At 31.2% G+C, this 13367-nt stretch overlaps 1 non-coding gene across 1 annotated transcript; it reads right to left on the reverse strand.

The window, feature by feature from the left end:
• Positions 1 to 12319: 12319 nt before the first annotated feature.
• LOC139878909 (small nucleolar RNA R71) lies at positions 12320 to 12426 on the reverse strand. Its single transcript, XR_011769771.1, has one exon. It is a non-coding gene; the product is annotated as a small nucleolar RNA R71 (small nucleolar RNA).
• Positions 12427 to 13367: the final 941 nt, after the last annotated feature.

Raw genomic sequence — 13367 nt, forward strand, 5'->3', positions numbered from 1 at the left:
CCCCTGCAAAGAATTGCAGATATGAGTTCCACATCCCGTGTCTAATACCCATGTATTAAAAGAATTAATACTAAGCTCAACGTATACCATGTATACATTACCTGAGGTTTGCCCAGCATCCCTCTTTTCTTTCAACTCCTTTAGGTAGATCTGGCAGTTGCGTTTCTAGTGACCCATTTCATCGCAACCAAAACACGGATCTTCCTTGGGATTTCCTTTACCAGCAACCTTTTGCTTCTTGTTTTGGTTGGTTGGGGTAACCATCTTCCCCTTTCCCTTGCCCTTGCCATGGTAGGTGGGTCCGTTCCACTTAGCCACCTTTAGCTTAAAAGTGGAATTATTTTTGGACGCACCTTCATTGATCATAATCACGGGTGAAGCCCTTTTACCCATGCTTGATTCGGCCATCCTAAGCATGGCATGCAATTCGCCAATGCTCTTATCCCAACCATTCATGTTGTAATTCAACACGAATGTGTTAAATCTTTTTAACAAAGAGTTGAGGATAAGGTCCGTGGTTAATTTATTAGACACGTTACAGTTTAGACGGTGCAATCGATCAATTAGGATTTTCATTTTAAGAACATAGGATGAGACGGATTGGGAGTCGTCCATTCGACAAGCATGAAGCGCTCGAACCTTTTCGAAGCGCACAATACGAGCTTGTTGAAGGAACATCTCCTTCAACTGAGTGATCATCTCGTATGCCCCATGATGCTCAAAATCCTTTTGGTGTTCGGGGATCATGGTCCCAAGCGTAAGGTAAGAAACTTAAACTGAATCGGCGCAATATTTCTCCCAATATGCCATACCTTCGACATCATCCTCCTCGGGTTGATCAGGAATGGGGTCTTCTAACACATACGCCCTATCCTCAAGCTTGAGGACAATTCTTAGATTGCGATACCAATCCATGAAATTTGTATGGTTGAGTTTTTCCTTTTCGAGTAAGGACCTTAATGATATATTATTAAAGTTGATTGGTGCATTAGGAATGTTGTTGTTATTGGCGGCCATCTACAATATTTAACAAAGTTCGTTTAAGTATCAATTTTAATTTAACAATCAATACCCTTTTATATCCAATTGATATATTAAATTTTAGAATCCAACGGTAAACCAAATTTCGGTTAGGTGACCTTTATCCCGTTATTTGATTTAGCCAGGTAGTCATTTATATGACAATTGCAACCTTTTGCAACTTCTAAGGTATGGGATCATGCAATCCTTTTGCATGGCATATTTATCCCATCAACGCCTATTTGTTCCTCATGCTTCAATGACCCTAAGTTCGTGATTCCCAAATCAAGTCGTCCTACTTATGTAAACATGTAAACTTAACATACAAGTGGTTAGGTGACCTTTATCCCACAAGCATGCGAAATTCACCTTAATCATATTAGTTTGCTCATAACGGTTAGGTGACCTTTATCCCATCATGAGTTCTCTAATATGCCTAAGTGTCACACAAAAGGATGGCGTTAAACTTCTTTCCTTTGCATGCAAAAGGGTTTTAAGGTTTCTTTATTCTAGTTCAAGAAAACTTTTATACCATACCCTAACATGCATTTAGTGTGTGGTATATGTGAAAATCTATTTTTCATGTCATGTAATAAAACCAATTTTATTACTACTAAATCCTTTTAGTCATTTCAAATTTAACCAATTAAATTTTAGTTTATATTCTTTGCGAGTTGTTAAATTTTAGTTTATATTCTTTGCGAGTTGTTAATATGTAAGATAAACTTGTAGCATACAAACATACAATCCATAATCATACAAAAACAACCAAGCATGCAAAGAATATGTTTCACAATCAAGCCTATTTGGTAGACATTTGTTTAGCCGAAAACAAATGTCACCGGTCAATAGGGACAAACACAAATTTGGAGATTCCCAAAATCTCCCACTAAATCTTGCATCCAAATGCTTCCTCTTTGTGTTCTTCCTTGTCTCCATCTTGTATCTTCATTTTATTACAAAAAATATATCCTAACACATTTTTCTCTAGAAAATGAAAATACAACCTAATCTATTTTACATACCGAATATAAAATAAATTACATGACCAAATGAATAATTATTATTACAAACCAATTGAATAATAACAAATCAACCAAACATACAACCAACCACAAGGTTAAGGCTAAGATTGTGAACATTATCATACAACCAAGTATGACCAAAATGGAAAAACCCAAAACCCATTTTTGGGTTCCCAATTTTTGGCCAAAACCAACACCACCCAAAAACCCGAAAAGTTTTGCATTCTACTTTCATGCATGCTCATAGAATGCAAATAAAGTAGGTTTAATAACCATCTCGAAGCATATTCCAACAACCTCGGCTCTAGATACCATTGTTGAGATTTAACATGTTCCAAAACTTAAAACCCATTTAAGAAATAAACTTTTTGGAAGCGTGTAAAACCGATTACAAACATGTTATTCTTTAACCGATTAAAGTCAAATCCCAAATCGGATCAAGTTGTGAAATATGCTTACAAACTACAAGTGAGTTAAGAGAATATACCTTCTCCAAGTTAGGAGGTGGGTGGCGAAGATGATGATGAATGCAAGCTCCAAACGGATGAAGCCTCAAGTTGATATACCCCAAGCTTGTGCACCAACACCCTCTTGATTTGGTTAGGATTTTACACTTGAATTTTGCCTCAAAAACTCAAGAACACCTCCTAAACCCCTTGAAAATTTTAGCCAAAAACAAGTAGTAGGAGGAGAGCTTTTTCCATTTACTTGATATGTGTATTTGCATGTGTATGTGGTCACTAAGAGGACTAGATACATGCATATGGATATGGAAATTAAATGGCCAATGGATGGTGTATTGGGCACAAGAACTCCTACTTCCAATGCCACTTCCATTTAATTTAAATAATTTTATAAAATTAGATTTTATAAATTAGATTTTATAACCTTCCATATATTAGTTATGTATACTTTATTTATAAAACCCATTTTATAAAAATGTAAGATAACTTAATTAATTATTTAACCAATAAATAATTAAATTCGCATTATATAAATTATTCCATAATTTATATATACATATCAAGTGATTTAAGAAAACCATTTTTCTTATAATTCAAGTGTCGTGTATTATAATCAATGAACCAATCGTTAAGATTAGATATGAATAAGGTGTCGGTACGCTTGTTATTGGGTATGACCCGACTTGGATCAAAACACATTAGCCACATTAATTTAATATGTCTCTCGGGTATACGAAATACCTTCATAAATGACTTAATCTGTCATTTATTTAATAACAATCTTTATGAACTCGTATGACTCGAATGCAATGTGTTTTGAAACATGCCATGAATGACTCCAAGTATTATCTTTAAATTGAGCAAATGCACAGCGGAAGATTTCTTTAATACCTGAGAATAAACATGCTTAAAAGTGTTAACCAAAAGGTTGGTGAGTTCATTAGTATATCATAAATCATCATTTCATAATTTTAATAGACAACAAGATTTCATTTTCAAATAATATGCCGGTCTGCTCACGGCTAAAAATCATTCATATGAAGAACACCTGATGGGAATACGGAAAGTGCAAAACAATCATACCAGTGGTAGCTAATGCAAAAATGCAAAACATTCTCACCGACGATAACTAATGCAATCAAAATGCAAAACATTCTCACCGACGGTAGCTAATGCAATCAAAATACAAAACATTCATACCAATGGTAGCTAATGCAATCTGTATAGAAATCGAATCACGGAATTCAAATATTTCTATCATAGAATGTAGTTCATGTACTTGTGTCTATTTTGTCAAACATTTATAAAAGCGCATGTATTCTCAGTCCCAAAAATATATATTGCAAAAGCATTTAAAAAGGGAGCAAATGAAACTCACGATACGATATTTTGTAGTAAAAATATGCATACGACTGAACTGAATAATGCAGGGTTGGCCTTGGATTCACAAACCTATATCAATTGTATGTCTATTAAAACATATAATAGAAATCTCATAATTTCATTTATTAATTATATAAATTTTTATATATTTGAAGTTGTATAGAATTTATAATAAATTCCCTTTAAAATATATACTTTATTTATATATATTATATCCTATGTTATATCTATTTATTTTGTATATATATTTAAAATAATTAATATCTATACATTTAGTTATATTACATTATCTATATTTATCTATATGTTTAGTATTAAATTTAAAATTCAATAATTTGTTATATATAAGTATTTATATCAAAATGTTAATATGTTTGATATATGGTTATATAATTAGAGTATATGTAATAAGTGTATTCTATGTATGGATTATTTATCAGTTAAAATTAATAGTTTTGATAATTTTAGTGATAATACATATAATAATAATACTAATGATAGTAATGATATTACAAATTTTAAATATGTTATTAATACTAATAAAAATGATACTAATACAAAAATATTAATGGAAATAATAATAACTTTTATTATTTTCATAATAATACTAATAATAATAATTATTATTATTATCATAATATTAATATTAATGATAAATGATAATTTTTATCCTAGTTCTTATATTTGTAATAATAATAACAATTATATTACTAATAATAACAATATTAATATTGATAATACTAATACTAATAATAATACTAATACTAATACTTAATAATAATAGTAATAATAATAATAACAATAATAACAATAATAACAATACCAATAATAATTTATAATAATAATAATAATAATAATAATAATAATAATAATAATAATAATAATAATAATAATAATAATAATAATAATAATAATGATGATTTTTAAAAAAAATATAAAACTACCTTAGAAACCCTTTTAAAAAAAATTGCACCAAATCAGGTTCGAACCTGAGACCTCCCGTTCATACCAAACACCCCTTAACCAACGAGCTGCTGCCTATTTTTCTGAAATATGATACATCGAATTAAATAAAACTCGTAACCTCTTTTCTTCCTATTTTTTCTTCTTAATTCAATCGATCACAAACAAACCAAATAATATCAACAGGTTTATAGTTTGGAAATTGAAACAGAAATGATTCTTTACATTTATCTTGCATTAACAGATTCCAAATAAAAAGACATTTAGCTGTAACAGCAAATATGAACGAAGATCAACTCGACACTTGAATTCGATATTTGGAACGTTTTAGATCAAGGTTACAACACGAATTATATTTCAATTTACTCCTAACATCTTTCTCGATCAACAAATTAACTTGAGATATCAAAACAAGTTTGAATTTTGGCAAGAACAGAATGTTTGAATTTTAAAACAACATCTTTGACTCCAAAATTCTAGCTCGTTATCAAGAATTGAAATTTGAAATTTTCCAGATAGTTTGAGTTAAAGAATCCTAATAAGACCGCATTATTACATTTTAAAAATTTATTCGAATTTGATCTAGTGTTCATCCCTGTCAAGAACACTAAATCGAATTATGAATTTTAGAGCATTTTAGATCTTGATTTCTACATGAATTGTGTAGTAAATCACTCCTAGGAACATTTCAAATCATCAATTGAACTTTAAACATTATAACGAACTCGAATTTGATCTTTGTTCATATGTTTGACTTTTTTAAAATAATGTTTGACTCGAAAATTTGAAATTAATAGAAAGAATTGGAAGTTGAAAACTTACAGATAGTTTACTTAGATCATTCCAAACGACACTGAATTATTAGATTTTGATAATTCATTCGAAATTGATCTATTGATAATTTGACACAAGAACAGAGAGTATCGACTTTTTTTTATATCTGTTTTAATTCGTTCACAGCAACACTAATAAATATATATTGAATGAATTTTTGTTTGATAATGTTGATGAAATAGATGTATAACAGATTACCGACAGAAACAAAATTTGAAAATAGTTTGATTGTGAAACTAAAGAGAAATCGTACTGATTCCTTTATTATTTGTAGTTTATATAATTAAACTATTATTAATAAATATATATACAATTAATAATAATAATAATTAATAATAATAAACAATAATGATACTACAAATTATAAGAATGATAATAATTATATTATTGATAATAATAATACATTGAATTATTTTCTACTAATAATAACCATAAAAATAATAATGATAATAATAATAATAATATTGTTAAAGATAATAATAATAATATGGTAATATTGTTAATCAACAATAATGATAATAATAATCATAATAATACAAATAATGATGTAACCAATTACATGTAACAACTTTTTATATCAATATATTATAATTTTAATAATATTAAAATTACTGATATCAATATTAATCTTAATATTTATTTTAATAGAAGTATTAATAATAATTTCATAACCGTATTTTAAATTATAATTTCATATATTAAAATTACAATTCATTAATTATGTAATAGTTTAATAATTATTATATATTATATATAATTGAATAGTTATACCTGTTATATTATAATATGCACCTAATAATAAATATATACAGAAATCATATGTTATATTTATAGATTAATAACAACTTAATTATTATATCGTTTATTGTTTTACAATTTAGCTCTTACAATTAATAATATATTATTTCAAATTATTATTATTATATATATACTTATATATATATATATACATATATATATATATATATATATATATATATATATATATATATATATATATATATATATATATATATATATATATATATATATATATATATATATATATATATATATATATATATATATATATATATATATATATATATACAAACTATAGTTCGTGAATCGTCGGGAATGGTCAAGGTTAAATGAATTCATGATAATAGTTATAAAGATTAAGTTTAAATTTGGTCGTAAATTTCCGGGTCATCACAGAATGTACCTATTCCATTTATCACATAACAACAACACAATTAGGGTGGATTTACAAACCAACCCAAAATGACACGTAGTGCAATTTCGACCCAAATGCACTTCCGAGCTCAAACCGCGCCCAAACTACCAATAATCACTAACACAAGTGAGAATGGTCCTAATACACCAATTACGCCCAATCATAAGTGTTCAACACTTATCTTGCCCAAATTGACACATAAACCCTAATTTTGACCCATTTCAAAATTTGTTAACCAAATACCCCAAATGGGTTCCAACACTTCCATAATTACTAACACTAGTGATTATACACAATTTTCAAGTCCTAATCATGGCCAAGTCGATTTCCAACCCAAAACCCACCAACAACAACAACAAACCCGATTACTAGCAACAATAAACTCACTTCAAGAGTTTAAATGAGTTTCTCAACAAACCAAGTTCAAACCCTAACTTGAATATCAAATTAAACAATGAAATTCGGAGTTAGAACTTACCATAACAACCAAAATGTAGCTAGGAACGAGGTGAACAACTTTAACACTTGAGCTTTTGATCGATTCAAGCTTCTTCTTCTCTAAAACCCTAAATCTCTAGAAATCTCTTTCTCTCTAAGAATGGATGAGAGTGTTGAATGGATGTGAAAATGATCCAAAGTTGGATCCAAACCAGCTGATATGACCACAGATCCGTCCTCAAGTGAAATGATCAAAAAGCCCCTCATTTAACTCAAATTAGAAAAAGAAAAGAATTATGTCCCAGGTGATGTGCGCGACGCGCACCACTGACCTTGCGCGGCGCGCACAGAGGTCAGAACAGCCTGCCAGTTTATAATTTGTTCCACGCTTCACACACTTAATGTACACCATAAATACTCTATGTACAATAAACATTTGGGTCTTACAACTCTCCCCCACTTAAATTCAATCACGTCCTCGTGATCCTCGTCACTTAACCGACCAGACCCTCACTATATGGTCCTCAACATACGTTCCAAACCGACTTCTACCACATTTATCATTAACTCGAAGATTATTCCATTTACCCATTACACACATGCATGCATTCTGAAACATGAAATGCACACAATATCCGAAATCTACAACAATCGCTTAGCACACGCGGAATCATTATGTTTTCTTCCAACTTCTTTAGGTAATTCTTCTCAGTGAATCGCCTTTAACACTAAATTGTCGTTCGCGATTTATCCAATCCACAAATTCGAGCACTAAAACTTGCTCAATCTCACATCGGTAAAAACTCAACCAATCTCGTACCGAGATATCAATCCTTTAGCGTACCCCTAACAAGTACAATGCTAATAGCAACCACGTCCCAACATAAGGTCAACGACCAAGACGGTGAAGACCGAATAAAAACGAATCATTACGGATAACACTTACCACTTAACATCCCTTGTAGTGCGCAGCACGACCAATACGCAACTACCATAAAATCGTAAGCAAACGACTAAATCCGCTAGCGTCCCAAACGACTATGGCAACGCTAAACCCAAGGTGTACAAAAATGACCATTGTCACACCCTCAACAAATCATGTGAGCGAAACACGACTATCACATCACTAATCACACAACGTGGTCCTCACGACCGAACCACCGGCGTATAAAGCAACCAATAGTTCTCAAATCCAATCATCATGAAGGCTGGCCGAAACTACACGTGCCTTAGTGCATCCGCACCACACACGACTCACTACCTTCACTGCAACAACAATCGGGATTGGCCGAACTAAACGCGCCCTAGTGAATCCGAACTACACGAGAGTCACTATCCCAATAAAATGACCGCATCTACACGTGTCATTGTGAATCCGAACTACACGAGACTCACTTCCCGAAATCACAACACAGGAATGGTACTCTCATTTCCCACCGGTACTCGCATTTCCCGATAATGTTATACCATGCCTATATAACACTACTCCGAACACATAACCAAAATCCAAAGGGAACGATTCCCACGAATGAATCATTAGCCACGCAGATGCCACTAGTATGCATCACTAGTCCCTTGGGTGGTATCGAATGCCCGAACTTTAAACCTACCCGTCACACACGCTCTTTTGGCCTCAATGACGAGTAGTGTAACATCGCGCCCGGCTACACCATAGTGAATCCTAACAGAATACACTAACCATCAACACACGCTCTTTTGGCCTCGATCACAACGAGTAGTGAAACATCGCTCCCTGCTACACCATAGTGAATCCTAATGGAATACACTAACCATCCACTCCAAACAACAAGTATATACTCATACTAAGAAACTGATATAGCTATAAACATACATATATTTCGACGCAATATCATTTATATTTCATATTCTTTTATCATTTATCAAGGACATTAGATTAACATTTTACGAGAAAAGCGACGAAAGTAATACACATGTTAAAGTTGGAAGAAAAGACGATAAACGACGAATTTAAACCAATTATATATCGAGAAAACGTTGATCCGAAATCAAGAATAAAAGACGAAAAAAATATGCAAGTTCAAGATGATCGAAGAAAAGAAGACTTCAAGTCAAAGTGCCTTAAAATATACGTCTATAACGAGCGAAGAAAATATGATTAAAGAGATGATTGGGAAAATACAACAAGGATTTAAAAAGAATATATCAAGAAGTGTTTATTTGAATACGAAATATATTATAAAGATAAAGGGTGATTACCATAAATAAAAGGAAAAAGACAAACAAATCATGAATTGAGATTTGCAATTACACGAATCGTGTAAATCATGAAGACTAATTACGCGAATCGTGTACAGTTCTTATCTACATAAAACGTGTAGTTTCTACCCGAAATGTGTATTCTTGCAACAATTGAGATCCGACAGTGAACGTGGGATGGTGCTTTATCAGTATAATATCAATTCTTTTCATCTGGATCACAGCTCACAAAAATACTTTGAATTATAATAAGAAGAAACAGATCACATCAACGAATTATTTGAGGGAAGTTAGCACACATCAAATTTACAATGGATTCTTTATCAACTTTTAACCAACTACCCTAAGGCAAGTAGCACACCCTCATTTTTAAAGAAATTCTTTTACAGAAGACAGCAAGATGGCGAATAAAAAAATGGATCACTTACAAATTCTAAGGCTATATACGGAGAGAGTGAGAACACACATCACAACTCATTTATTTAGCTACTGTCTTTGTTTATTTCATTTACTCCGTATCAATTACTTCAATTTTCATTTCGTATTAATTTTAATGTTCAAGAATTAGGATAGTTTCAATATTAAGGGTGGTATTGTTCGTGATTAAGGGTATTATTGTTCGAGTGAAAGAGTGTTGTTATTGTAATTTTCTACCATTTGAAGTTAATGAAAGTGAAGATTTTCGTAAGTTTGTTCTACTAAAATTATTGTTATCATTTTTTATCATTATCATTATTGTTATTATTATGTTTGTATATTTATATTTTTATGTTCGTCCTATTATAATGAATAGCTAATTTCCTATAGTGTTTGCTTAGATGTAGAGCTCTAGTGAAATGGATTGTTATCATTTGTAAATATTAAAATGTAACCTAGGTATTTTTAACATTGTGTCTAGCTAAAAGAACCATTGTTATACGATTAGATATTTACTCCTTATCACTTAATTTGTTAGATATAAATAGCGAAGGTTATTTCTATTAATATAAATTAAGCTTTAACATTAAAAGTGGTTTAGACAAACTTATGGATAAGTTATTAACACTAATTTAGAAATAAGGTTCGGTGGTTTGGGTAATATCATTAGTTATATAATAGTGAAATTGTAAAAAGGGAAACCGTTACGATTTAAGGTTTTGGCGAAAGTCAAAACTAGGTTAGGTCTCAATATAAATACTTGGGGTATAGTTAACTATCTAAATAAGATCCGATGAAAATTAGATTTAATTTAGTTAGTTGAAACTTTATATATTTGAGAGAAAATATAAAGTTATATATAAAAACATTTTAATCGGACTTAATGTCAAAACAATCAACAATCCATGGATCTAGAGGCAAAACATTTAAGTAAACACTCCTATTTAATTATATTGCAAGTTATTATTTTACTTATTACCATTCAGTAGTATAATTATATTATCATAAATAGTGTAATTTCATTTTATTCACTTTTAATTTAATGATTATAAATCTTGTAATCTTGTAATTTTAATTATCAAGTAAGTTAGTTTAATTAAGTTATTTTTCATTATTGTTATATTATATAATTCTTAATCCAAAAAAAACCCCTTTAAACTAGTTTAACATCAAAGACTATTAAAAAACCATTAAACACTCCATCTCCCTGTGGAACGAATCGGATTTACCTATAAAACTAAACTACGCGGATAGGACTAGTTGCCTATATATGTGTGAAATCAACCCGAATTCATTAAAACACCATATATACAATAAATCAATTCATGTAATAAAACAACTCAAATCCGTTCAAAATAAAGGTTACGATTCAGCACATCAACTTTTTGGCGCCGATGCCGGGGAGTTGGCAGTTAAATAAATAGATAATTTTTCTGAATCGTAGTAGTAGTTGGATTTGTATGTGGATTGTGTTATTGGAGCCAAACAGTACCCAATTATATTGGGACCAAACGAATCCTGCCCCTCTGCTGCATCTTTTGGCTATTCAAAACGTAGGCAAAATCAGAAGAAAAATTTGTTTGTTTAAAGGTTTTTATAATTGTTTTTATGTTATTCGATCCTCTTGAGGAAATTCATTTCCAAGAAAGTTCAGTGTTTATGAATAAATCCTTTAGATCTTTGTACAAATTCCCAATTGTATGACCCGTTCAGGAAACCCTAAACTCGTTAAACTTAATCCGGAACCGCAAAGAATTAATAAAGGACAAAAACAACAAAAAGAAGTAGGAAGTACTAGTAATTTTAATACACCAAAAAACACTAAAAAGAAACAAGTAGGTAACACTAGTAAATAGCCGAAGCTTATAACGGAATCTGAAACCATTGTTATTAAAGAAGAAATGGCTGAAGTACTGCCTGATCACTTGGCTGAAGTAACACCTGATCCTAATGACCTACCAATGTGGAATAGTAGACAAACTACTATTCCTAAAACACTTTCATCAGTTAGAAAACCCGAAATTGAAGCCGAAAACTTTGAAGTTAGAAGGCAATTCATGCAAATGGTTCATGAGAATCAATTTGATGGAAGGCTTAATAATAATAATCCGATTGAACATATTGAAGGCTTCGAAGAATTATGTGAATTGTACAAAGCTAAAGGCATTACTTCTGATGCATATATGTTAAGAATTTTTCCATATTCTTTAACTGGAGATGCAAAAGCATGGTTGAAGGAATTAGAACCCGATTATATCACAACCTTCAATGAGCTAAGAGATAAATTCATCTCCCGATTCTTTCCTCCCGCGAAGGCCGAAAGACTTAGATCCGAGATAACCATTTTTAAATAAAAATCGGATGAAAGTCTATACGATGATTGGCAGAGGTTAAAAAGAATGCTACGAAACTGTCCACAACATGGACTACAAAAGAAGCAAATTGTTCACATCTTCTATCGAGGAATTAATGAACATACTCGTAGTATCTTAGACTCCTCCGCAGGAGGAGTATTTCTGTATAAATCTCCAAATCAAGCGTATAAATTGTTGGAAGACATATCTATTCACACATTTGAATGGACACCTTCTAGAGATCAACAACCTAGAAATACAGTGGCAATTATTGATGAAGATTATGACACTTCTACAAGCATATCTTCTTTCGCAAACCAATTCAAAAAGTTTGGTAAAGAAATTGAAAAACTAAATTCAATAGTTTTAGCCTTGCAAGTAAGATGTGAAAACTGTGGAGAGCTACATTTCACAAAAGATTGTGATGTCAATGATAGGCCAATGGTTCCGATACCTCAAGTTAATTTTGTGGCCAATCAAAGACAAAAAAATTATCAAGGAGGGAATTCCAATTATCAAGGAGGAAACAATGGATATCAAAATCCAAAGAATTTCGCCTTTCAAAGAAATGGACCACCTGGTTTTCACAATAGAAACCAACCTCCAAATCCACCTCCTCAAAACAATTTCCAACAACAACCGTTACCTCTGATACAATATCAACAACAAAACAATAACACACAACAAGTAGAAAAGAAACCTAGTTTGGAAGAAATCATGTTAACTTTCATTAAAAATCAGTCGGAGACAAATGAACAGATGAAAAGACAAAACGAGCAAGTACAAAGGAATCATCAAGCGTTGATTCGAAATCTTGAAAGAGATATGGGAAGAATAGCCCAATTGCTTGCCGAAAGACAATCGAGAACTTTACCATCAAACACGCAACCAAACCCTAAGGGTAAGGAAACTCAAAACTCAAGTAACTTCTCGTAAGTAAATTCCATAACTACGAAAAGTGGGTTAACCATTAACCCCAATATTCCAAAACCTCGTGCTCGTGTTCCTATTCCTA

This window comes from Rutidosis leptorrhynchoides, chromosome 11 (assembly GCF_046630445.1).
Source record: "Rutidosis leptorrhynchoides isolate AG116_Rl617_1_P2 chromosome 11, CSIRO_AGI_Rlap_v1, whole genome shotgun sequence".
Lineage (NCBI taxonomy): Eukaryota > Viridiplantae > Streptophyta > Magnoliopsida > Asterales > Asteraceae > Rutidosis > Rutidosis leptorrhynchoides.